This window comes from Mirounga angustirostris, unplaced genomic scaffold (genome assembly GCF_029215605.1).
Source record: "Mirounga angustirostris isolate CCGP_5_RB_7025 unplaced genomic scaffold, mMirAng1.0.hap1 SCAF_8, whole genome shotgun sequence".
Classification (NCBI taxonomy): Eukaryota; Metazoa; Chordata; class Mammalia; order Carnivora; family Phocidae; genus Mirounga; species Mirounga angustirostris.
The window spans coordinates 2,264,571-2,290,000 of record NW_026991716.1 but is presented as its reverse complement, the minus strand read 5'-3'; the positions used below and the strand labels follow the sequence as shown (position 1 = coordinate 2,290,000).

General features: G+C 46.9%; 4 non-coding genes across 4 annotated transcripts; 2 read left to right on the top strand and 2 right to left on the bottom strand.

Annotated features, from left to right (window-relative positions):
• Nucleotides 1-2,647: 2,647 nt before the first annotated feature.
• TRNAS-UGA (transfer RNA serine (anticodon UGA)) lies at nucleotides 2,648-2,729 on the bottom strand. Its single transcript has one exon. It is a non-coding gene; the product is annotated as a tRNA-Ser (tRNA).
• A 7,785-nt stretch (nucleotides 2,730-10,514) lies between these two features.
• On the top strand, nucleotides 10,515-10,586 carry TRNAQ-CUG (transfer RNA glutamine (anticodon CUG)). The gene has a single exon. It is a non-coding gene; the product is annotated as a tRNA-Gln (tRNA).
• Nucleotides 10,587-18,314: 7,728 nt separating this feature from the next.
• TRNAS-AGA (transfer RNA serine (anticodon AGA)) lies at nucleotides 18,315-18,396 on the top strand. The gene has a single exon. It is a non-coding gene; the product is annotated as a tRNA-Ser (tRNA).
• Nucleotides 18,397-20,059: 1,663 nt separating this feature from the next.
• On the bottom strand, nucleotides 20,060-20,131 carry TRNAM-CAU (transfer RNA methionine (anticodon CAU)). The gene has a single exon. It is a non-coding gene; the product is annotated as a tRNA-Met (tRNA).
• Nucleotides 20,132-25,430: the final 5,299 nt, after the last annotated feature.

Here is a 25,430-nt window from a genome sequence, read left to right as displayed (position 1 = left end):
TGTCACAACTACTTTCCTATTTGAAAGGTTAAAATAACAAAAGGCAGGCGATACCAAGTGGTCTCAAGGACATGGAGTACTCTTAGATGTGGGCACGCCAATGGGGTCAATCGCTTGCAAAAACATTTTGGCATTAGAAGACTAAAGCTTGAACCTACACATTTACTGTGATCCCACAGTCTCATCCATGAGTATATCTCCCCAGCAAAAATCCCTCCTTCTGTTCACTTGAAAGACACGGATGAGAATATTCATGACAGCGCCGTTTATCATAGCCCAAATTAGAAGCAATCCAAATGCCCTCCTGGAGGGGGTGGACTTTAAGAAATGCCTTAACATCTGTGGCTTATTTTGAAGAGTGGAAATAGTGGGAAAATGCCTGTCAGAATGAGAGTGAAGGCACTGGGGGACTTCTACGACCCAGGAAGCTCAGAATAAGAGTGGGCCAGAGGGGTGACACTCCAGTATTTGACACCCTGGTGGCTGCTCCTTCCAAATCCCATTCTTCCTCCTCCTCCTATGTGTGTATGTGGGGAGGGGGGCTGTTTTGTTTTGTTTTTCTATAAACAAAAGCTTTGTCCCTACCTGGACCTTTTCTTTCCACTTTCACCTGCATGCAAATCAGAGTACTGAGTCTCTGAATTCATGCTTTGTTTCCCAAATCAACCAAAAAGCCCAGATACATGTTCTTGGTCCCTGAATGTGCAGGAGAAGGTATGAAGAGAGAGGGCGCGGACCAGAAAACCTTCCCCTGGAGTCTCTAAAGAGACGGAGACATTGAACATGGTGAGTACTGGCAGGAAACTGTGCTATTTGATTTGGGAGGTTTTCTCTAACTGATCTGATTTTCATTTTTTATTTTTAAATCCCACTTCTTTAGATCCTGTTGTTTGACTCTCATTTCTAGTTATGTTGGGACCAAAACAGACAAGTAATGAAACGGAACCAAAACTTGCAGATGTGATTCCATGCCACACACAATAGATAAAGCGTACCAGACCACGGTGTGCGAGACAAACTACCTGAGCTCACCTTCTTTGTATTTCACTTTATTTATAGATTTTATGGCCGTATCACGGAGTAATTCCACATGGACTCACATTCCAAAGATAAGACCACTGACTGTCCCAGTCATTTACTTAGTTTACATATTCTGATCACTGTTGCCACAGATCTCCTTCTGCAACTTCTGCTCTAAAATTATCCTATGACTAATCCTGGCCCTGAAAGTCCCCTCCTCGAGGCACTGAAACTCTTTCAGACTAAGATTCTCCCTTGCTGAGAAAGTTTAATACCCCGTTTACCAGAATGAACAGGCTTCCCTGATGGCTTTTGTATGGGGCGCCACATGGATTTTGCTTTTAGTCTCAAAGTAGAAGTATTCCTGGGCTTGGCAGCCAAAGCCTTAAATCCATGTCCTGTGGTTTAACCAACCTTTCCCACTCTTGGACTCTGGAGTGTTCGGGCTGAGAAGATAGAATGGGTGTGGTGCTCTTCTTTATAAACTAATCATTCATATGAAGCTACAATAGCAATCACTTATTATCATTCAAGAACAGATAACACCTCATTGCTGTCGAAAGATATTCCCCAAACTTGGGCTAGCAGAACACTTCATCCACAATCGGTAAGAACCCCATACTCCAGACCAACCACTTAGACTTATCTATGGAAGCAAAAATCTGAATAAGAGTAAGGCAGTAACATTAATTTCCAACTGTAGACAATAGCAATGGAAGCATCTCCTGATCTGCCCCCACACCTGCCCCAACTTTTGGTTCCCTGGGTATAGACACAAACTAAGAGTTCAAACTCAGCCCTGCCACTTACTAGCTGGGTGACCTTGGCCATATTATTTTACTCCTATGGGTGTCAGTTTTCAGATTTATAGACTAAGGGTAATAATAGTATTCACTTCGTCTGAATGTGATCATGCAGGCTAACACACATGAAGCACTTGGAAATAGGTCTGTAACACATGCTTGATAAGTAGGAACTGATATGAAAGTCATTCCTGTGTATAAACTACAGCAGGATTGAGTCGCTAACCACTGGTTTTTAAAAAGTGTGTTCCCTGCAGTATCTGTGAAAAGCAACCTCACAACCACACTTAAGAAAGTCCTTGGTCTAGGTACCATTTTACTGGGCAGTGTTGGGCAAGTCAAGCTTCGGTTTCTTATTCTGTAAAATGGGACTGATATCACCAAGGCCAAAGGGTTATATTGGTGATTAAATCAAATGAAGTAACGCATATGATGCTAATTCAGTGCTTGGGACATAGTAAGGATTCAAAAAAATGATAGCTGTTAGAGTAAATACTGCTTTACGCATCTTGAACTCTAGATGGTGGCAACGAAAACACCTCCACTCCAGGAGAGCATGGGGATCTGACTTTGATGCTGAGAATCCAAGTTGGCTAGGACGCATAATTGAGGAAAAGGAGTAGCCTTCCTCAAAACGGGTATAATATTAAGTGACGTTCACACCCCCACAGCTGAGACTGAGGGTCAATGTTTCAGACACAGTGGTGTTTGGATTGAAGGAAGAGATTATCTGACCCAGAGAAATCGGTAACTGGCAACGCAGAGTGAGACCAGCAGTCTTCCGTTTTGTTTGGCTGCAAACGGACCGGACTTCGGGGTAAAACCGTAGCCGGCAGGATTCGAACCTGCGCGGGGAGACCCCAATGGATTTCAAGTCCATCGCCTTAACCACTCGGCCACGACTACCTGCTGGCAGGTGCCTGTTGTTGGCGACTTTGAAGGTGTGCCACCTAATAGGCACCAGCCCGTCCTTCGCCGTGAGGCGACATTACACTGCAATATGATGTAGGGACAGATGGTTTGGCGTGAGGTCTGCGAACACGGAATCGCCTGCGTCCGTTCGGGGCTTCTCAGTCTTGGATGAAACGCGTCGCCCATAAGCAGATCCAACCTCAGCGGGGCGGGGGGAATTCAGAGAAGCGCTGGGAGCCGAGAGGGGACTGTCCACTCCCCCCCCCCCCCCCCCCGCCGCCCGCCCGCCCGGAGGGACTTTGGAGCAGGTGGTGGCCCCAGCGACCTCAGACCTGCACACGCCCGTGGTGCCTGGAAGCGGGCTGGAAGGACCGGGAGTCATTCGCGTTTCCTTTCCGCGTTAAACACTAAAACCTAAATGTCTTCGATGGCCTTCAACTGCTTTGCCCTTTCCCCGCTTCAGAAGAACTGGCTGAAGCCCGACCTGGGCGGGGGTGCCGGCTGGGAGGGGGCAGGGAGGGCCCAGGAGCAGAAGGAGACGCTGGGGAGGTCCCTGCCCCTCGCCTCCCCAGAGAAGGAAGCCCGCAAGCGCGGGAGCCTGGCCGATGCGGGAGAAGCGGCTCGGACAACAGGTTTTGCAGACTCAGGACATTCTCTGCGCTCCCCCCCCCTCCACACACACACGGGAGGGTGTGAATGCCCACGAAATCTAGCTGTATTAATAGAATTGTTCCTACCAGTAGACCTGATTCAGTGACACACTGTAGAACTGGGTTCTTCTTTGAATGGAAAATTTAGGGACCATAGGATTGAGCCCTGGGAATTGATCAAAACACCATCACAGTCGACTCAGACAGACTTTCAGATACAATCAGGAGAAACCTTTCAGGTCCGAGGTCTTCCAAGTCTAGGAGTTAACGCTCCCATATCTGTTTTTGCTTGGGGCAGGCAAAGAGAGGACTGTTGCTGGGCTGGGCTCAAGTGTGTCGCCCAAGAAGATGCGCTGCAATCCTTTCCCCTCCCACCTGGGAATGCGACTTCATTTGAAAACAGTCTTTGCTACTGCAGTCAAGGTCAAGTGAGGTCATTCTGGGTTAGGTCGGGCCCTAAATCCAATGATAGTATCCTTACAAGGAGAGGGAGATTTGGAGACACACAGAAGCAGACAGACGGGGACAACGGCCAGGTCAGAAGGTGGCAGGGATTGGAGCAATGAAGCTGCAAACACAGGCAGGCCAGGGAGGAAGCCATGACAGAGATTTACGGTCAGACCCTCTAGAAACAACCTTGCAGACACCCTGAATTTGGGTTTCTGGTTTCTGGAGCTGTGAGAAGGTAGATTTCTGTTGTTTTAAGCCACGCACTTTATGGTAATTTGTTAGGGCAGCCCTAGCATGCTAACAGAGCTCCCTTCCCCAGGCGCCTGGAACAAGGGCCTTGTTCGGGGTAGCACTTCTGAACCACTGCTCCCAGTGCTTCCACAGGGCAAACTTATTTTGGAGAAAACTCTTCTAGGGAAATAATCCAAACTAAAGGAAATCATTTATGCGCAAAGACTTATACGATACTTTTAGTTATAATAATAACATGATTAAAACATCTCCAACAATGGGGGGGGATGATTATATAGCTTACGTTATATATAGCTGGAGGACCGTTGCAAAGCTACTGAAAACAATATTTTGGAAGAGGCTGTGATAGCTCAGGGAAGAAGCCCACGACAAAATGTTAAGTGAAAGGAACTAGATTAAAACTATATGTAATATATGACCTTGATTATGTACAGTTTTGCTTTATAAATATTTGGAATTGGGGGGAAATATGCCAAATATTGGGTTTGAGCGTTGTGGGTTATTTTTCTCCTTTGTTTTTCTGTGATTTGAAGCATACATCATTACTGAAGTTTTTAAAATGAAGAAGCAGAAATAGTGATTTTATTGCTGGGCCGAGAAAGATGTATTCTCTAGATACAAGACGTCAGTATTACTCAGTAGCCAAACATGGGCTCAAGGGGTCATTGTCCAAAGGGACTACTTTTTATTTTATTTTTTTTAATCTTTTTTTTTTTTTTTTTTTTAAGATTTTACTTATTTATTTGAGACAGAGAGAATGAGAGAGACAGAGAGCACACGAGAGGGGGAAGGGTCAGAGGGAGAAGCAGGCTCCCCGCCGAACAGGGAGCCCGATGCGGGACTCATGCGGGACTCAATCCCGGGACTCCAGGACCATGACCTGAGCCGAAGGCAGTCGCTTAACAACTGAGCCACCCAGGTGCCCCTGTTGATTTATTTTTTAATAGGTTTTGTCAATCCATTTTGCTTTTAAAACTAAATGTTGTATCATTTATAATGATGATGATGATATAATAATAATAATCTGATAAATAATTTGGGAGATTGAAGTCCAAAGCCAGCTACGATGGTGAGGCTGTGGCTGGAAGAGACTGCCTTTCCGATGTTCAGATTTTGAGAAATAGTCCTCAACAAACGAATGTATAGGTTGCAGTTTTTTGAGGGGTGTACTTTCTCAGATGCACAAGACGATCAGCACCAAACAAAAACCCTTAAAATGCTCTGTAACAGATCATCTCAGTTATAGTGTTTTCAGAGTAAGGTCTTCTGCTCTTTGCCTTGTTTAGTTAGGGAAAGGTTTTTCTTATAAATTAAAATAGACCAATTTTTAATCAAGTACAGCAGGAGAGTGGCACCTGTCCAAAAGGGATGTCACCCTGAGAAGAAGACTTGGCGGAGGCTCTGCCCTGGGCTCTCCACCTCCTCGCCCCGTGGGCGTCACTCAGAAGATAGAGTGATCCCTGAAGGCCTGGAGTGAGAGAATCATCCAAACAGTCATGATGGGAACCAAACTTGAGCTTGGAGTGGTAAAAAGGATCAGGAAAACCTATCTCCTGCCCAAGGGTGCTGGCAGGAAGCCAGCCCTGAGTGAACCGCTTGGAAACCACCTGAGACCAGTCAGACACCACGATGCCACCATTTTTACTCATCTACACATATTCTCACAGTGAAGCCACTTGGAAAACACTGCCAACTGGGGACTAGATGGGCTTTTGTGTGGTTTTTTAACTCTCTCTGTGTGTCTTTCTTGGGAACATGCATGCAGAGAGGTGGATGGAAGTTAAACGCACGCTTCAATGCTTCGTCACACGGGGAACATCCGTGTGATCCCACTCAGGTCAGAACCGCACCCCAGAAGCTCCCTCCTGCCCCACCCCCATCAACAGATTGCTGAGCATGTTTTAGGTTAAAATGATTACCCTACTATGTGTAGTTTTCTGTCCCTTCTGGTATATCCCACTTTGTTTATCATCCTGTCCTTTTACGCTCCCCTTTTATATCTTGTCTGCTTGTATATTGATTGACTAGGTCTACATTATTCTATTATTTCCTGGGCAGTCACATGAAAGTTGCATCTGCCTTTGATTTTCTTTTGATGGTGAGCCTGGAGATCATCACATATAGTCCTGACCAAACAATTCTTATATTGATATTTTACCATTTCCCCAGACAATGCAAGAGACTTAACATTAGACAAATGTAATTCTATTCATCCCTCTCTTGAGGGATGTCTAAATTCATCGTTTGCATACATTTGAATTCTACATTTATTTTCTCCTCTAGAAGGCATTCATATTGTTTTATGCAGTCAATATTTACTTAGGTTTGATTATAATGTTCCATTGTTATTCAGATTTTCTACGTCTTCCTCTGGGGTCTTTTCTACTTTATCTCTTGATTTTCAGGAACAGCAAGGCCTTCTGGCTGGAATATAATTTATGAGATACTTATGACTTGGGGGTAACAGGGCCTCTGTGAGTGGACAGGGAAAAAGCCCAAGGAAACTAGGTTTAAATGACGCAGGATTTAGAAAATTCACTGGGAGTTATGAGAGAAAAAGGCTGTGTGGCATCTGCCTTCCATTCACATGCCTACGTCTTGGACGGTACATGAAGAAGACCAGAATTCAAGGGGTTCCTCTCAGTGGGGCCAAGGAGAAGCTGTAGTAAGATCCAGCTACCCTGTGATAAAAATGAGCCTGTGACCTACTTATGTCTGAGTCAAGTCTCCCCAAGCTGCATTATCAGGAATCTGCACCCCAACAGCCCTCTGAGAACTAGTCCGACTAGTATTTTGCATTCGGTCATGGATGCAACTTGGACCTAATCTACAAGATGAAGACTAATGAAAAATTTAGCCACGATTAAAAAGTGATTTTACTTTAGCAGTATGATGCTTAATTTCTACTTAGAGAATTTGTTTTTAGTTAGTTAAAAATTAGGTTAGGTGACATAGAAAATTTCCAAATGCAGAATATTCATAGCCTGGGGCCTATAGACTTTAAGTGTTCCACAAACACTCTGAAATAGTTTGCAAAAAGATATATGTATGCATCTAGGAGCACCTTTGTGGGAAAGGGGTTTCACATATTTTATTCAATATGATCTAGAATCTAGGGCCAAAAACATATACTATGAATCTTTGCTCTAATGACTTCTTTATCTTGGGAAAGAGGAGAAGAGTCTTTCAGTTGTATTTTGTTTGGGGGGAAATAAATAAGATGCCTATGAATGAGCATGCATACTTCAAAGCAATTCCCAGAGACTAGTACCCGCAACTTTTCTGATGTGGGACTGACCTCGGTCTTGCAGGGAACTTACCATGCCCCCGAGGCTGAAAGCCCATGTGGAGTCTCCAGTGCTCCCTGAAGTCATCCATGATGCTCCCTGACATGCCCGGTTCAAAGTCTCGGCCCTCGAGGCCTAAAGCAACCTTGCAGCTGTGTCCCGAACCGAGGTCTCGGTCCACCATCAAACCATCAAACCATCAAATCTCCTCTTTTACTTTCATTATAGATTGCGGCCCAGACAACCAGTCCATAGACTGTGTTGCATCTTGCATCTTCTCTATGAAAAAGTGTGAGCCAAGACACCCTTCAAAACAGTCAATCTCTGCTCAAATGTAAACATCCGGGTTTTATCCTTATTTGAAGAATATGCGATTAACCTCCAGCCACCTGCAGGTCCCCTTAACTCATGTATTCATAATTTTAGTTTATCCCATCATTATTAGCTCCAAATCTCCGAGGCAGAGCCAGGGCTTGGTGTCCTGCCTAATGCTGTGCGCACAGCACTGAACACAGAAGTGGGCATGGCACACGAATTCCTCCCAGTCTCTCTGCCCTGAGGACCGCGGTGGGCTCTTCAGGCCAGAGCACTGGGTCTGATAATGTGGCTCATTAGTTAAAAGGGGAGGGAACTGTGCTGGTGTGCATGCAAACCAGAGTTTTGAATTCACTTTGAAGAAATAATTTCATTTGGCCACTTTCTTGTTCTTATTCCCCAAAGCAATAGTTTCTACTTATTTGGGAAGATAGAAGAGAGAGTGTCTATATACCCCACACTCAGTGTCTCCCGTGATTAAAATCTTACATGAGTGTGGCACATTTATTACAATCAATGAACAAATATTTATACATTATTAGTAACTAAAGTCCAAAAATTATTCAGATTTCCCTGGTTTACCTAATGTCCTCTTTGGTTCCAGGATCCTATTGAGAATATACCACATTATATTTACTCATTCTGTCTCCTTAGGCTCCTCTTGGCTGCGGTACTTTCTCAGACTTTCCTTGTTTTCGACGATCTTGACAGTTTGGGGTCCTGCTCAGGTGTTTTGTAGAATGCCCCTGATGTGTCCGAAGTTTTTCTCATAATCAAGCAGTAGTTATGGGCTTGGGCGAGGGAGCTCACAGAAGTAAAGTGCCATTTTCATGTTCATCATTTATACAGGGTCAAGGGTATATACTATCAAAAATGGCTTCAGCAGTGGCCGAAGTTGACTTTGGTCCCTGGCTGAAATTGTGTTTGTCAGTTTCCTTCCATCGCTTGCCCTTTTTCTCCCTTCCCATGCTGTACTCTTTGGAAAGCAACCACTGTGCAGACAGAGCCCACAATTAAGGAGTGTGGAGTTAGGTGATTTGGAATTCTTCTGCACTGGAGATTCCCCTGCAGACTGAGGTTGGTTGCACATCGAGAAAGATGCTGGAACCAGGCTGCAGGAATTGGTATGGAGTCTTCCTGTTCACTCATTAGGCATTTCATTTACTTCCCAGATGTCTCTTCTCCCCCGTTTATTTATTCAATTATTTATATCTGCTTTGTTGTTGTTGTTGCTCAGAGTTCAGAACTCGGTAGGAGCCCTAGCCCCTGCCAATACTCGTTGTGAATTTGTTGCAAGGACCTGAAGTTCAACTGTGTTGAAAGCCCTCACGAGTCCCGTGTCTCCTGTTCCTGAGGCTTCTGGAAAGCACCTTATTTACCCCACTTGGCAGGAGAGTTTCACTGTCTTTCTGCCGCTGAGGGGAGGGCCAGGGGCCTCCGGCGAGAGGGGAGGAGCGGCTGAGACACCGGGACACGAGCCCTGTGACTCAGAGCCGCTGTCTCCCGCCGTCGGTTGTCACCTGCGCCTCTTCCGGAAGCATCTCCTTCCCAACCAGATGTCTTTCTGCCACGGAAATGATCTCGGGGGAACGCCGATACCTCCCCGGGGCCTCGTTGTGGCTCAAACCCTGACGCCCGCGAGTGTCCACTCCCGGTAAAGATGGTTGGCTTCTGTCCCCAGCCTTCGGCCTGACCGTCTGGGATCGCTCCGGTCCTGCCCGCGTCCTGTCCCCTTCGCGAACCAGGGAGCCGACACCGCCGGGGGTTCGGGACAGGCTCACAGCTGCTGCCGGGAGGAGCCAAGTCAAAGCCCCGGAGACGGCAGGGGCTTCGCATCGAGCTTTCAGCCGTCCGCGTCCGCAGGGCCGAGCGCGTCCCGGGAGCAGAAGGCGACTCTGTCGCCCGGGCCGAGCCGCACAGGCCGGGACGCCGTCACCCGCGGTTTACCTGTCGGAATGAACCTGCGGGGCGGAGCGGCCGCGAGCCGGCTGGTCCAGCAGCGCCGCCCCCGGCAGCCCCGGCCGCTCCCCCGGAGCCCCGGCCGCCTCCCCCCGGCCCGCAGACGAGCCCCGGCCGCCGCCCCCGCCCCGGCCCGCAGACGAGCCTCGGCCGCTCCCCGCCCGGGAGCCCCGGCCGCCCCCCCGGCAGGCGGAGCCCCGGCCGCCCCCCCCCCGGCCCGCAGACGAGCCCCGGCCGCCCCCCCCCCCGGCCCGCAGACGAGCCCCGGCCGCCCCCCCCCCCGGCCCGCAGGCGGAGCCCCGGCCGCCCCCCCCCCCGGCCCGCAGGCGGAGCCCCGGCCGCCCCCCCCCCCGGCCCGCAGGCGGAGCCCCGGCCGCCCCCCCCCCCGGCCCGCAGGCGGAGCCCCGGCCGCCGCCCCCACCCCCCGGCCCGCAAACGAGCCCCGGCCGCCCCCGCCCCGGCCCGCAGACGAGCCGCGGCCGCCCCCCCCCCCCGGCCCGCAGGCGGAGCCCCGGCCGCCCCCCCCCCCGGCCCGGCCCGCAGACGAGCCCCGGCCGCCCCCCCCCCCCGCAGGCGGAGCCGCTGCACCTGCGTCTGGGCCGCCGGGCGGGGGCGGCCGGGCGCACCGAGGCCAGCCTGCTGCAGAAAGGCCAGAGGGCGCCGACGAGCACGGACCTGTCCCTAGAAACCGATTTGCTTTGGGATTTTGCACGAAGAGCCCTGTGCACGCGAGCAAAGGCCCGTGTGTCTCGGAGACAGACACCAAAAACTAGGACGCGAATTTCGGCTTTTCTAGGGGCTCCTTGATTTCAGAAATGGAGATACATCCTGTCAGGGAGGAGTGCTGTCACCGACGGGGACCGTGGGGTTCCATGGTGTAATGGTTAGCACTCTGGACTCTGAATCCAGCGATCCGAGTTCAAATCTCGGTGGAACCTGAGCGCCTTTCTTTTCTTATTTTTTTAAAGTTTCCCTTTTAGGGATGGTTGGCAGGGGACCCCCAGGTCACATGAAACCAGAGTGTAATCCTCAAGGGGGAGATGACACGGACCCTGTGTGGACCCCACTGACTGCCTGGAGGACCATCCTCCCTCTTTCTCCCCGTTTTCCTCTCCCACCTAACATATTCTGTGACGCTCACAATTTTGAGTTGAGTTGAACTTCTCCTGATTTATTGCTTTATGAAATGTAGTGAGCTCAATTCGTGCAAAAGGATGCAAAGGAATTGAGAGAGAAGAAAGATTCTCATGAATACAATACTTTTCTGCCCAGAGAGAATGAGACTTCCTAATGTCTATTAGGTACAATGACCTGAATTTATGGGTGTTTCCTTTTCACTGAGAAGCAAAGATTTGTGAAAATCTATTCGTACTTTAAATAAAGAATTTATTGAACCATCTCAGATATTTGAACAGTACTGGATGCCCACATGTAAACTCAAAGCACTTGTGGACAGAGCAAATAAAGATCCAGATACATTTTCTAAATGTTTCCAGTTGTTCCTTTGGTCATTTCTATGACACTGATCCACCACACAAAATTGTTGTCTATGACGAATATGTTCCACAGAAATCAGAGCTTTCAAATTGTATCCTAAGTTATCTCTGTGATCATTTTATTTTCATAAAACTGAATGTTCCAGTTGCAAGTTACTTCATTTTCTGGTAAATGTCTGCATGTGTCACAACTTAAGGCAGGACAAGTTGCTGAGATCCTCAAGAAGTAATTCCAAAGGGCTTTCCTTAGTTTTATTTCATCTATTGTATTTCTAAAAATTGTATATTTTTATTTCAAGATTCAGACTATCAGGCTATACATTAACTTCTGGGTCTTACTTTTTCACTTAACAATATATTGCTAAAATTAATTGTTTCTTTTGTTGCAAGTAGCTGCCATTCATTCACTCCTTCATTCATGAATAATACTCTACTGTGTCAATATACTGCAGTTCATTCATCCACCTTTTTGTCAATGGGAAACTCACGTAATTATAGGTCATGTGAATTTGGTTTTGAATTATGTCAGTGCTGGGGTCGTGGGAAATTGAAATTGTTTTAGGGCAGAGGAAATCTGGGATTCAGTGACCGCACATTTCAGCTGAGAATTTGTAACTTTGAGCTGCCTTGTTCTCCCTCCAAATGCTTGGGCACAGTAATAACCGCTCACCCTTTTATGTTATACTACCCAATTCTCCGAATTACTCCTGATCCTTCAATTCCTAGGGGTAACTGCCAGCTCTCTATGTCCCCCAACACGTATGCCATTGCTAGGCCCTATGACATCACTGCCTCTAAAAACTTACGTAGCTTACCTGAACTTACCCTAACCAGTAAGCAACTCTGCAAAAGACCTATCCACCTATTTCTTTCCTCTGAAAGAAGAAATCTTGCTTTTGTACATCTGATTGGCAAGGTTTAGGGCACATGCCTGCATTCTAGCTGCACAGAAGGCTAGGGAATTGAGTTATGCCCTGAGCATGTGCAATTCATAGCTAGGCAGCTTCTTCCTAATATATGAAGTTTTAGCCATATTAGCCCACTATGTTCATCAATGTGATAATCATCTACCAGTCCATTTTCATAACTTCCCAAACTTTTGTTTCCACTATTTTCTCATGCATTATGATTCATCCACAGAAAGTTATTAAACACAGCAAACAAAATAATTCTATCATTAAGAAGAAAATTATGAATAGAATCACTTTTAATAAATAATAGCCATAAAAAGAAATAAAATCATAGAGGGGAAATCTATTCATTGGCATTAAAAGCTCAACTATGGAGTTTGAATAGCAGATACAGCAGAAATGATGAATAGATTCATGAACAAGAAATTGGAACTAATGACCAAGTGGTATACAAAAATTATAAAGAAAGGAACGTTCAGAAACACACCAGAACATCTAAATACACTGTGAATGCAGAAAACAATATCACTAGTAATTATTAACTTTTCAGATGTAGAAACAAAACAGAACTAAAATAATAGACAACATTAATATAAGAAATGGGATATTGTGATCAGGGTCAAATTATGCGAGAGTTATTTATTCTAAGAATAGATTTAAAACATTCAATGAAGTCATAATTCATGCAAATGATGAATGACTGTAAAATCACTGCTTGTCTGAGTTCATGGCCAAAGCCACACAATAACCACTGGCAAAGAGGGATATAAAATTCCAGGATATAAAAATAACCAAGAAATATTATTGAAAAAATCAATTATTAGGGGCACCTGGGCGTCTCAATTGTTAAACATCTGCCTTCAGCTCCAGTCATGGTCCCAGGATCCTGGGATCGAGCCCCACATTGGGCTCCCTGCTCCGCAGGAAGCCTGCTTCTCCCTCTCCCACTCCCCCTGCTTGTGTTCCCTCTCTCGCTGTCTCTCTGTTAAATAAATAAATAAAGTCTTAAAAAAAAAATTCACGAAAAATTTTTTATTGAAATATATTTATACTTGAAAATACACAAGTTAGGGGCGCCTGGGTGGCTCAGTCGTTAAGTGTCTGCCTTCGGCTCCGGTCATGATCTCAAGGTCCTGGGATCGAGTCTCACATCGGGCTCCCTGGGCTCCCTGCTCAGTGGGGAGCCACCTTCTCCCTCTCCCACTCCCCCTGCTTGTGTTCCCTCTCTCGCTGTGTCTCTCTCTGTCAAATAAATGAATAAAATCTTTTCAAAAATCAATTATTACTAGCATTATATTTTAATGTATTATGTAACATGACTATATTGGCATATTATAATTATACTGTAATTAAAATTTTAGCAGTCCGAAGTTAAAATATTGATATTATTGTGCTTCACTGTCACTTGCTGAATTTTTCTTCAGTCACTGTACTGCATAGTTGGGCCCCCCAAAATGCCCTCTCTCCTCTCTTAACTTAGATGGGCCCCATTTGTTTCTCACCATTTTTCCTTTTCTTCATAGACTTTATTATATTTAAATCAATGAAGATCTATCATGATATAGTACATAACTTTAGAGTTTTTCTTCCTTGTGAAAGTTTAATACAGCAAAGTAAACATCCCACTTTTAAATTGTCTTGACCAGATGGGAGGAATTCTCAAACAGGACCTTTTCTTTAAAAACTCAAAGCTGGGGGTACCCACGTGGCTTAGTTGGTTAAGTCACTATCTCTTGATCTCAGAGTCTTAAGTTCAAGCCCTGCACTGTGCTCCATGCTGGGCAAATATTTATAAACATCTCTTGGGAATAAAAGTGTGAGATATTCTTACTGCTAGTTATCTAGCTGAAGAATGCTCGATATTCATATTATCTTTTTATATTTAATTTTTATTAATTCCTAATATTACATAAAATAAAATTAGCCATTTTCATAAACTATTTATTGAAGCTTTTTATCCCAGAAATAGTGAAAATCCATTCGTATTTCCATAAATGATAGTACTTTAATATATAAAGCACATAAGGAGATTTTCATTTATTCTTACTAGCTAGAATTATTATTCTTGTTTTAAAATAACTTTTCAGATAGTCACAGTAAACCTGGATGATGTGCCCTGTTCATATCACTAGTAGTCTTATGCTGATTAGATATGATGGTAAACAATACAATCTCAGGATTGTTTATTAAACTTAGGTTTAAGTGTGCCAAAAATGATGTGGAAATAGGCACCTGGCTATTTGGCTTAATAAAGGCAAAGGATAAAGCAAAACCAATCAGCAAAGTGATGAATTCAAGCCTGAAATCAAGTTTCATTACATCCGATGTTGATTACATTTAGATTTGTTAAGTACGCATATTAAGACCTTACGGGAAACTATAATAATAATAGAAATGGCATATTTAACTTAAATTTTTTATTTTGAGATGATTGTAAATTCAAATGCACTTCTAAGAAATAATGCAGAGAGATCTCCTGTACCCTTTACCCAGTTCCCCCCAGTGAAGACACCTTGCAGATTATCCTATAATGTAACAGCCAGAATATTGACACAAATACAGTGAGGATGAAACATTTCCATCGCCACCAGGATCCCCGATGTTCTTTCACACAGCCACACCTGCTCTCCTCCCATCCCCCACTCCGTCCAACTCTGCCACTGATTGGTTCTCATCTCCATGTGTTCTCATCTAAAGAATACTATATAGGGGCCCCTGGGTGGCTCAGTTGGTTAAGTGTCTGCCTTTGGCTCAGGTCATGATCCTGGGATCCTGGGGTCCTGGGGTCCTGCGGTCCTGGGGTCCTGGAATCGAGCCCTGCCCATGGCTCCCTGCTCAGCGGGGAACCTGTGTCTCCCTCTGCCCTTCCCCCACTCGTTCATTCTCTGGAATCACACAGTACATAGCCCTTTGAGGTGAACTTTTTCTCAGTCACTGTAATTGTTTCAAACTAAGATTTTTATTTGCATTATCTTTTAATGACCAGTGATGTCGAGCATCTTTTCATGGGCTTATCAGCCATTTAGATATCTTTTTTGGAGAAATGTTTATTCAAGTACTTTGCCCATTTTTGAAATTGGGTTTTCTTTCAGTTGTGGAGTTATGGGAATTATTTTATATAGTCTAGGCATTAAACCCTTATCAGATATATAATTTATGAATATTTAAATTCTCCAGTTCTGCAGGTTGTCTTTTTCCCTCTCTTGCCAGTGCCCTACGACGACGCACTGAGCTAAAAGCAAGTTGTCAGCAGATCTGCATTCCTTTCTGGAGACTCCAGGGGAGAATCTGTTACCTTACCTAACTGGTTCAGAACTCAGTTCCTTGTGGTTGTAAGACCAAGGTTTACTTGCTGGCTGGAAGCTCAGAATGGTTTCCAGCATTTAGAGGCCACCAAATTCCTTGGTTTGTAGACCCCCTTCCTCCATCTTGAAAGTCGGCAGTGATGGGTTGAATCCTTTCTCATGTCTCATCTCTCTGGCCTACTGGTTTGCCTCCCTTTTGAGCACTTTTGTGATTAGATTGGGCCTTCCCAGATAATTCAGGTAATCTCCTCATCTCAAGATTTTTACCCTTAATCACATTTGCAAAATCCCTTTTGCCATGTAAGGCAACATGTTCTCAAGTACTAGGGATTAGCACATGGACATTTGGGGATATCATTATTCTGCCCATCATAACATCTATTGAGTGTCTTTTTTCATTCAGTTTAAGATCTTCCTGGTTCTTGGCATGACAAGCGATTTTCAATTGATTCCCGGACATTTTGGGTATTATGCTCTGAGACTTTGGATGTTATTTAAACCTGTTTTAGTTGGTTCCCTCAAACATCTAACACTGCTCTGACAGAGGACGGGGCACACCTCCTGGTTACTATCGGGTAGGAATGGAATTCCAGATTCCTCATTCAGTCTCTCTCGATACCTAAGGTGTAGGCTCCCTCTCGTTGTGCAGTAGAGGGGGTCTTGGCTCCCCACTAGGCTTCCACCTGTTCTTCCCTGGTTGGAGGAGTAGGAGAGCGTCATCATTGCCATGTGAGCTCCATGAACAGGGAGTGCGTATGGCCCTTCCAGCTTAGCACTGATGCAAATCTTTTCTCTCCCTGGGCCTCTTCTGATGCCACCCCAGTGGGGAGGGTAATAGACACTTCATTACTGCCAAGTGGGGGGGGGTGGTGCAGACTTCCTTATAGGGTCTCTACTGACCGGGTATGGGAAACGCCTTTTTAAAGCCTGGAGCAATGAAAGTCTCAGCCTCTTCCTCTGCTTTCTCTGATACCTTGTGTTGAGGGGCAGGAAGCTGGGGTGGAGGGGAGCACCTTGCCGCAGGCTGGCAAGGGTGGGATTCTAGGCTCCCCACTCTATCTTTGTTGCTTGTGGGTGGGGGTGAGACTACAGTTTTTTATTTCCATCTTCCTGCAAGTGAAAATTTCTAAAATGGAATGCTTAACCTCACTGAATACACAAAGTGAACTCAAAAATCATAAATCCTTAGGCTAAACATACAAATTTTTTTTAAGATTATTTATTTATTTATTTATTTGACAGAGACACAGCGAGAGAGAGAGCACGAGCAGGGGGAGTGGGAGAGGGAGAAGCAGGCTTCCGGCAGAGCAGGGAGCCCAATGTGGGGCTCGATCCCAGGACCCTGGGATCATGACCTGAGCTGAAGGCAGACGCTTAACGACTGAGCCACCCAGGCGCCCCACAATTTTTTAAATATACAGCTTTTAGAAAAAAGAGGCAAGCTTAGGTCCAGGAACTTGTCAAAATATCATGACTTCCTACAGGGGGAGTGCTCTCAGTCTCCCATTCATCCTTGCTTCTTTTGATTAGATAGATTACGCCTCACACATACGGTGGGTCTGTTTGACCCTTAGGGACATTGTGGTCTATTAACTATCTTCACAGCTCTGTGGGAGAAGCCCCTCTGGCTGGGGCTCACCCCAGCTGGTTGTTATGGTAATTGCACACCTCTGGCTTCTTGAGTTTCAGTATTTCCACCAGACATCTGGTGCTTTGGAGTCCTAGCATTCCCATTGCCATTAACAAGCCAAATTCTGTGACCGCCTCTCCTTCGGGGAGCCCTGGCTTGCACATAGAGCTAGCCCTGAACTCAGTAATTCTAGTGCCCTTCTCACCAGCATGCTTCTGATGGCCTTGCTGAACCGTGTTGGTTATCTTGGTAGGAAATGCCTGGGCTCGTGGGGGGGGGGGTGCTACTGGGGTGTTGGCTGTGACCCACTTCCATCTGGCTCACACTGGTGAAAAGTCATAAATCTTTGTGCTTAAGAGTCGTGCATTATTTCTGTGTCTGTTTTACTTCAGTAAAACCAAAAACTCAGTTTGCCTTGATGGAGATATCTGGTTACCAAAAGGAATAAAAGCCAGTATTTAACATAGAGGTTGTTGTTCTATGTTAGGGATTTTTTCTCAGCACCTGGCAACATATTAAATTATGACATTCTCACTTCACAGCATGAGAAACTCATACAGGATCTGAAGAACCCACTCAAAATGACACAGGTAGTAAGGGACTGAGCCTGCCAGTGAACCCAGGGGGTCTGGCAGCAGAACCTGGGTTTGAAATTTTCCATCTCTACACGAGGAAAATAGGAGCTTTGAAGGCGATTCTTTCATAAAATAAGTCCAGGGCTGAAGATGGTAAGGAACTTGGGGAAAGCAGTCCTGCCTGGCTCTTGGAAGAGGCTACTGCGGCTGACTTCCTTTCCTTCAAGTCAAAATTCCAAAAAGCAAGGTTTTTTGGTTTGTTTTGTTTTAAAGTAAGTTTGACTCCGTACTAATGATGCTCATGAATGGATTTTTAGTCTCCCATCTTAACGCAGTAGGCCGCAACGGACACATCAGCCAAGTCCTATCCATAACTAGAAGGGTGCCTTCTTCCTTCATCAGCTGCATGATCTTCCACGATGGGGATGTTCCCAAACTAACTTTGAAAATCGATGCTCACCTGGAGCAGGTGTTCAAATCGGCGCTCGCCTCGCGGTTCTGCCGCGAACGCCAGAGCCTGCGTCCGCCAGCCGGGGGTCTCCTGCGTCCCCGTCGGAAGCGGCCCAGCACGAAGCGGGGCTCCCGGGAGGCCTCCTGCTCCGGCCCCTCCCGCAGGCCGTCGGAGGAAGGCGTCCCTCCGCGCGGGGGAGGCAGTGCCACCTGGCCCGAGTGAGGTCCGAGGGCGCCTGGTGGGAGAGCCCGGGGCCTTCGCCGGAGGCTCCTTGGCCACCGAGCGCGCCGGCTCGCACGTAGTCGTGGCCGAGTGGTGAAGGCGATGGACTAGAAATCCATTGGGGTCTCCCCGCGCAGGTTCGAATCCTGCCGACTACGCGGCTCCGCTCTTGGGGACACCACCTCCGCTCTCCCCGCCGCCTGCCCGGGCCTCCCCCTCCCCCGCCCGGCTCTTCAGAGCGCGTCCACCCCGCTTTTCCAATAGGCTTTTCACAAGCCCCTCCACCACCGTCCCCAAAGGGTTTCCTTTTACGCGACGAAGCGCCCACGCTTTGTGTGGCTTTCCTCTTTGCTGCCATCAGAGCCTGCTTGCCAGGCGGCCCTTCCAAACGAATGTTGGCAGAAGGGTTTGCACTGATGCTCTTCACAAGCCATGGAAGGTGGGTTAATCTGTTGACATTTCCTCCAGGGAATATGAAATGAAAATCACTTAAGCCCCGAAGCAATGAAGGATGTAACCATAGATAGATATGCACGTTGTACTTTTTCTGACTCCTTACTTTCGGGGTCCCCAGAAATTCTCCAACGAGCAGCCATCCTCCAGGGGGTGGGCCCTCTCTGGTGAGCCAGAAATCAAAAGGAGGGAAACAGGAATTTGAACCCTAGATCTTCAAAGTCTGCCCCTCTATGGACAGGGTAGTCCATGGGGTGAAGGAATATAGGGGTCTTCCCCGAGTGGTGCTATTTCCGAATTCCATGTCAGGCCTTGGGGAGCTGAGCTTTCCTTGCTGAGCAGATCCTCGATCCTATCAGCATCACTGACTATAGGTAAGCGAGAGTGCGGGGACAAAGGGGATCCAAGTCGGGCTGGGGTGTGGAGGGTGAGACTGAGTCGGGGAGTTTGTTCCTGGAATTCGTGATCGCAGGGAGGGGGGCGTTTGACCCCCGCCGAGTCAGGAGAAAAGCACGGGCCGCAAGCAGGCAGACGGCTGCGGAGGGAACCCGCTGTCCTTTGAGGAAGGAGCGGTGGCCCGCGGATGGGAGGACCCGAGGATCAAGAGTCCGCCTGACGCCTTTTCGGCCTGGGGTTGCGGGTCAGGAAGTCCCGGGCCCCGTCACCACCAGTTCCCTCTTGGTCCTTATCTGAAACCGGAGGAACAGAGGTCGAAGCTCCTTCTGTGGGCTGTTGTAGTCGGCGAGGACCACCTCCCTCAGATCCAAGTCCTGCACCTTCGGCTTGCGCCCCGCGCCCCCACTCTGTCTCCGTGTCCCCGCGGTCCGCGCGCTCGCAGGTGCGGCCCGCCGCCTGTCGTTCGGCCCCCTGTCCTCTCGGATCCCTCCTCCTTCCCCGCGCTGGCCCCGCGTCGCCCCCCTCAACCCCCGCTCCTCCGTCTCCCTTCCGTGCGCCCCCCGCGCAGAGACTCCCGCTTCTCCGCGTCGGTCCCCAATGCTCCCCCCGCAGGTGATGGTGACGTCATCCCGCTCCAGGACTGCAAGCACCTGGCGGCGAGCAAGTCCTGGGCGCCGTCCTGGTCGCCTGAGGCTTCCTGGATTCGTCGTGATGGTGGAGCCGCCGAGTCAGGCGGGCAGCGAGGGAGGTGGCAGGCGAGATGCAGGATCAATAAAGGAGCGGGGAGTGTTTTCCATGATTCTGGGGGGTTTGAACACAGCGCAGCGAAAACGAGGCCCTCCTGTGCAGGAGGAGGAGAAGACTTGACAGGCTGTGATGTCCTTTCCCCTGAGGGGGTCCCCGCTCTGGGATGTCCGCGCGGTTGTGAGGCAGGCGGAGAGCCCGAGCTCGCTGGGTGACAATAAGAAAGCCTAGCAGAGGATGGTTTCGATCCATCGACCTCTGGGTTATGGGCCCAGCACGCTCCCGCTGCGCCACTCTGCTCGCGGGGTGGGACAGGCCACCTACTTTTCCGGTTTGATTCTCAGCCTCTTGCCCCACGTCTTACTACGCGCAGCACGGTTGCTTTTCCCGTCTTCTCTCTACTCTCCTTTCCTTCCATCCATCTCCTCTGGGCGTTTCTCGCTCGTCCCAGCGTTACGGTCCACGTTCCCGTCACACAAGCTCTAGGTCGCAGGCTCCACACATCTCCAGTCCTTTCTTTGCGAGGTTGCCAAGCGTCCCCTTTGGGTTGGGAATAATGATGGCCAGGATGTCAACTTGCCAGACCAAGAATCGGGCAAAGCCCTCTAAAACCACTCACCAGTCGCCTTCTTTCTCAACCAAAGCCCTTTCCCTGGGATTCCTTCTTGGTCCCCGGGCCGCCGGCCTTTCCTCGTTTCCCTCCTCCTGAGCAGCACTCCGATTTATCAGCAAAAGCGGCCCACGTCTGTCTGACCTTTAGGGACCCCTCCCCACCTATCCGCGCGGCTGCCGCTCGCTCTGCCACTCTCGATTATTGGCGATCCCAACGTAACCCCCCTACTTCCAAGTCCTCCTGGCGGGGTCCAGAGCCACCTGCCGTTCCCTGCACCCAGCCTGGCAGCGCCCGCGCTCGGCTGCCCACTTCCAGACCTCCGCTCGGACGGGCAGGTTGGTTCGTACCTGCCTGGTCTCATCACTCGGACACCGAGTTTGCTGCACCTTCAAACCTCTGAGGGTGCTGACTGGTTTCCTCCTTCGCCCCGTTTCCATTCCCTTCCGAATTCTGCAGGATTCTCACCTTCTCCGCTAGATCGTCGTCGTTTCTGTTCGTTTCCCTATTGTCTGCCACCGAAGCCGCAGATCCAGGGTAGGCAGCCCGAGACAGAATGCTGCGGGGACGGCGGGGGGGGGGGGGGGGGGGGGTCCTCACTTGTGCCGCGGGATTCACCTCGGACAGTCTCTGGCAAGCGGTAGCAGAGCACAGCGGCCTCCTTCCAGAAGAGGAGCACTTGGCCAAGGCACCAATGCATCAGTCACCCTGACTCCTGAATGCTCGCCCAGGGGGCTGAACGTCTCAAGCCAAGACCTTAAAAAGGGATTTGCAGAAATTCAACCAGGGACTTGGCCATTGCTAGGCAAGTCTATAAAGCTAGGCCCGACACCCGTTCTTAGCTTGACTGACGGCCCATTTTTTGGCTTTCGGTTAAGAGTTCTAATTTACAAGCTTGCTTTTCCCCTTGCGGGTCGTACTACACTCTCGTGCTGGAATGCACGAGAAGAGCTGCCACCTACAATTTTAGAGCTAGAGAGCCCAGCTTTTCTCCCTCGGGGTTGACTAGTTAAGGCCCTTCAAATCTCCCTGATGGCGAACTTCGCTCTCCTGCCTCACTCCAGCCTACTTCATCTTTAGATTTTATTTCCCCCCCTACCCTGCCTGCTATCACTTTTGGCAGTGAGGTGAGTTTGTCTTAGACTTAGTGATCCTCTGTCTTGGTCTTCCTCTTTCCAGGTACAAAAACTTAGAGTCATCTCTTGATCCAGAGAAAATCAGGCTTTAGGGGACTGCTTATTTTATATATAACACAGGAGATGGAAATTCCTGTAATTAAATAAGAAGTAGAGTTAGATTAAAAAAAAAACTATAGAGTTAGATTCAGCAAGATGACTCAGTGGAATGAAACAATTGTCTTGAACTTTGGCTCTCTCACAATGAGGTGAAATAACACATTAAAATGTATATTTGAAACCAAAATTTCTTACTCTTTGACATATTTGGTCAAATAGATGCCCATCATGCTGTTATGACAAATTGGCATGTTGTACTTTGTCCCAGAATTGGCAAGACTCCTTAACTTGATCTAATTTCCAGCTTCCTACCTTGTGAGGCCCTGATGGTCATCAGTGAGCTACACTCCAAACTGGGACAAACTCTGATAGAATTGGGGAGATGGGCTGAATCAAAAAATAAATACTCCACAACTGTGAGAAATGATGGAGAATACAGACATGTATTCATGCTGTGAGATTATGTGTAAAAAGATTTCAAAACTCTAAATGACCAATAGTTCTTGTTTTTTTAAATAAACTGTGGAACATAATGGAATATTCTGCAGCAGATAATATGAATGAGGCATGTTTCTACGTACTGATGTGAAATGCGTATATAATATATATAAATATACGTGTACTTGATGTAACTGCAGACTCACATGCAGTTGTAAGAAATGATAAAGAGAGAACACTTTACCCTAGTTTCCCCCAGTGGTAACATCTTGGCTCATTACAGTAACACAAGCGGGTACTGACATTGATACAGTCCTCCAGTCTTATTCTGATTTCCCCCCGCTGTACTCATTTTTGAGTGCGGTGGTAGGCATTTAGTTCTGGGTGGTTTTATCCCATGTGCAGATTCCCGTACCCACCACCACAAAAGTGTGGCTTCATCACAGCAAGAATCCCTCCTGTCACCTTTTAATGACCACACCCACCTTCTCCCAGCACTCCCTCCCTCATACCAGGAAAGCAGAAACTGATTCTTCAATTCTCTAATTTAGTCATTTCCAGAATGTTGTAGAAGTGGAATTACGGAAAATATGACATTTTGAGATTGGCTTCTTTTCAGCATAATTCCCCAGGAAGTCATCCAAGTTGCCGCATGTACCTATAGTCCATTCCTTTGTCTTGCTGAGGAGTATTCCATAGTATGGATGTATCATAGTTGCTGAGCCATTCACCTAGTGATACGGATTGTTTCCAGTTTAGGCCTATTCTGGGTAAAGATGCTGGAAAAAATACATATAGGTCTTTGTGGGAGCGTAAGTTTCTATGTCTTTGGAATAAATACCCAAGAGTGGTGTTTATTACTGGATTATCTGATCATTTCCTGTTTAGTTTTGTAAGAAACTGCCAAACCATTTTCCTGACTCACTGGACCATTTTACATTTCCACCATCAGTGTATGAGAGCTTTCCCACATCTTCACGGGAATTGGGTGTTGTCCTTACTTTTGTTTTAGCCATTCTGATAGGTGTAGGGTGATATCTTATTGTGGTTTTAATTTCTATTTCCCTAATGGCTAATGACGTTGAACATTTTTTCATGTGTTTATTTGCCATCTGTGTATCATCATGGGTGAAATGCTGCGATGTCTCTTCATGGCTTTTATCCATTTTCTGACTGAAGTGTTGGCTTTCTCTTTTAATCTGTTCAGTTTTGAGAATTCTGTCTACATGTTCCAGATACTGACCTTTGCCATGTATGTGATTTACAAATATTTTTTCCAAATTTGTAGCTTGTTTTTTTTTTTTTTTCAACCGCTTCATAGTGTCTTTTGCGGAGGAAAGGTTTTTAATTTTGCAGGGATCTGATTTATCTCTTTTCCTTTTAAGGATTGGGCTTTTGGTATCAAGTCAAAGGAATCTGCCTGACCCTAGATCCTGAAGATCCGCTATTATTTTTTAAAAGTTTTATAATTTTACAGTTCAGTCTGTGATTCATTTTAATTTTTGTGTACAGAATGAGGTTTAGGTCAACGTGGATTTTGTTTTGTTGTTGGTTTTTTGTTATTTATTTATTTATGCCCATGGATGTCCAATTGCTCCGGCACCATTTGTTGAAAATACTGTTGCTCTTCCATTGAATTTTTTTCTGCACTAGTGTAAAAAATCAGTTGGGCATATTTCTATGGGTCTATTAGTGTGTGTGTGAGTAAAGCGATAGAAGTTTATTAAGTGAAGATACAGAAAAGCTCTCAAGAGTGGTCCCGACAGGGCTGCCAACGAGGGCCTTTAGTGTTGGTCTTTTATAGAAAGCTAACCAGGGAACTTAAATCCTTTTAACATTTCTACTGATCACACCACTGAGCAAGGACTAGGGATAACACCTTCGGTAGTTTACTTCCTTTTTAGGGTCTGGTTATTCCTTGTTGGTCACAGGTGATTATCATAAAGACACCCACCCCAAACGACCCACCCCACACGCCCAGGGTAGGAGGGTCCGATTTGTCCCCTTACCTCTGGTCTCCCCAAACCTCCACATTTTGGGGATTTCTGTGAGCCTGATCACATAGCCCCCCATCTCTCCCTACCTAGCCTGGCCAGTCCCTTACTCATTCCTCCCCCTGGAATAGTAACCCTAACTGCCGCCAGGGAATGGACGATGATCGATGACTGCTCTGGCTGCTTCTTGCCAAAATGGGGCAGCGGGTTGTGTGGCAGTTAGAATCTATCCAGGGGTCCGTCCAGGAGCTCTCAGTATATATCTTTTAGGGAAGGAAATAACCAAGATGAACACTGTATGCGTTTGTACCATTCATTTAAAAGGGTGGCTTAGTGGTTAAGCATCTGCCTTCTGCTCAGGTCCTCATCCCAGGGTCCTCCATCACGAGGGGAACTCAGGCTTCCTGCTCAGCAGGGAGTCGGCTTCTCCCTCTCCCTCTGCCTCTCTCCCCTGCTCATGCTCTCTCTCAAATAAATAAATAAAATCTTTAAAAAAATAAAAATATAGAGTGGACTGAATATTATACACACACATAACTCGGGAAAGTTATACAAAAACTCATTCCCCTGTGGAGGGAAACTGAACAGCTGGCGCACACAGGTAGAAAAGACTTTTTTTTTTCACTGCATGTATCCCAACATCATTTGAGCTTCATCTCATGATTATTATTTTAAAATAGTTTAAATATTAAAATTCTTAATAGGCAATGAATATACACTTTACGTCAGTTGATTACAGCTTTATTTTAGACCTTGTTTTCCAGTTACATGCAAGCAAATGATTTTACTGTGTTCGGATAGCATTTATTTCTGGCACTTCTTCACTTCCTTAGCCCAGAAACAGGCTGGGGTTGTGTTAAGCAAGCATGAAATTCCAGATAGGCCTCACACAGATAGATGAAAATATGAGCGGATTGGGAGATATTAAGGATACAGTTGGGATGAGAGAAAGGAAATTGCTGAAAAGGTAACAGTCTGGTGGAGAAGCAAGCATTCCCACTAACTTTTATTCTTTTTGAAAGAGTTGCCTTCAAGCAGGATTTTGATTGCAGGAAACACCACGGTATCTCTGAAATTTGGACTCTTCTTGGGAGAAAAGAAAACATTGGGACTCTGTTCAAACCTACTAGATAATACGGTAATTATGGTTTCTTTTTTCTGGCCAGACAGAGACTCCGTCACTGGCCAATTAATCCCAAGACCAAAACAGGGAAGCTCAGTAAATGAGGATGCATTGCTTACAGGTCAGGTACAACTCAGGTTTCTTTGGACTGTGCAGCTATGCAGGATTTCAAAGTAACCTACAAGATGTCAAAAGTACC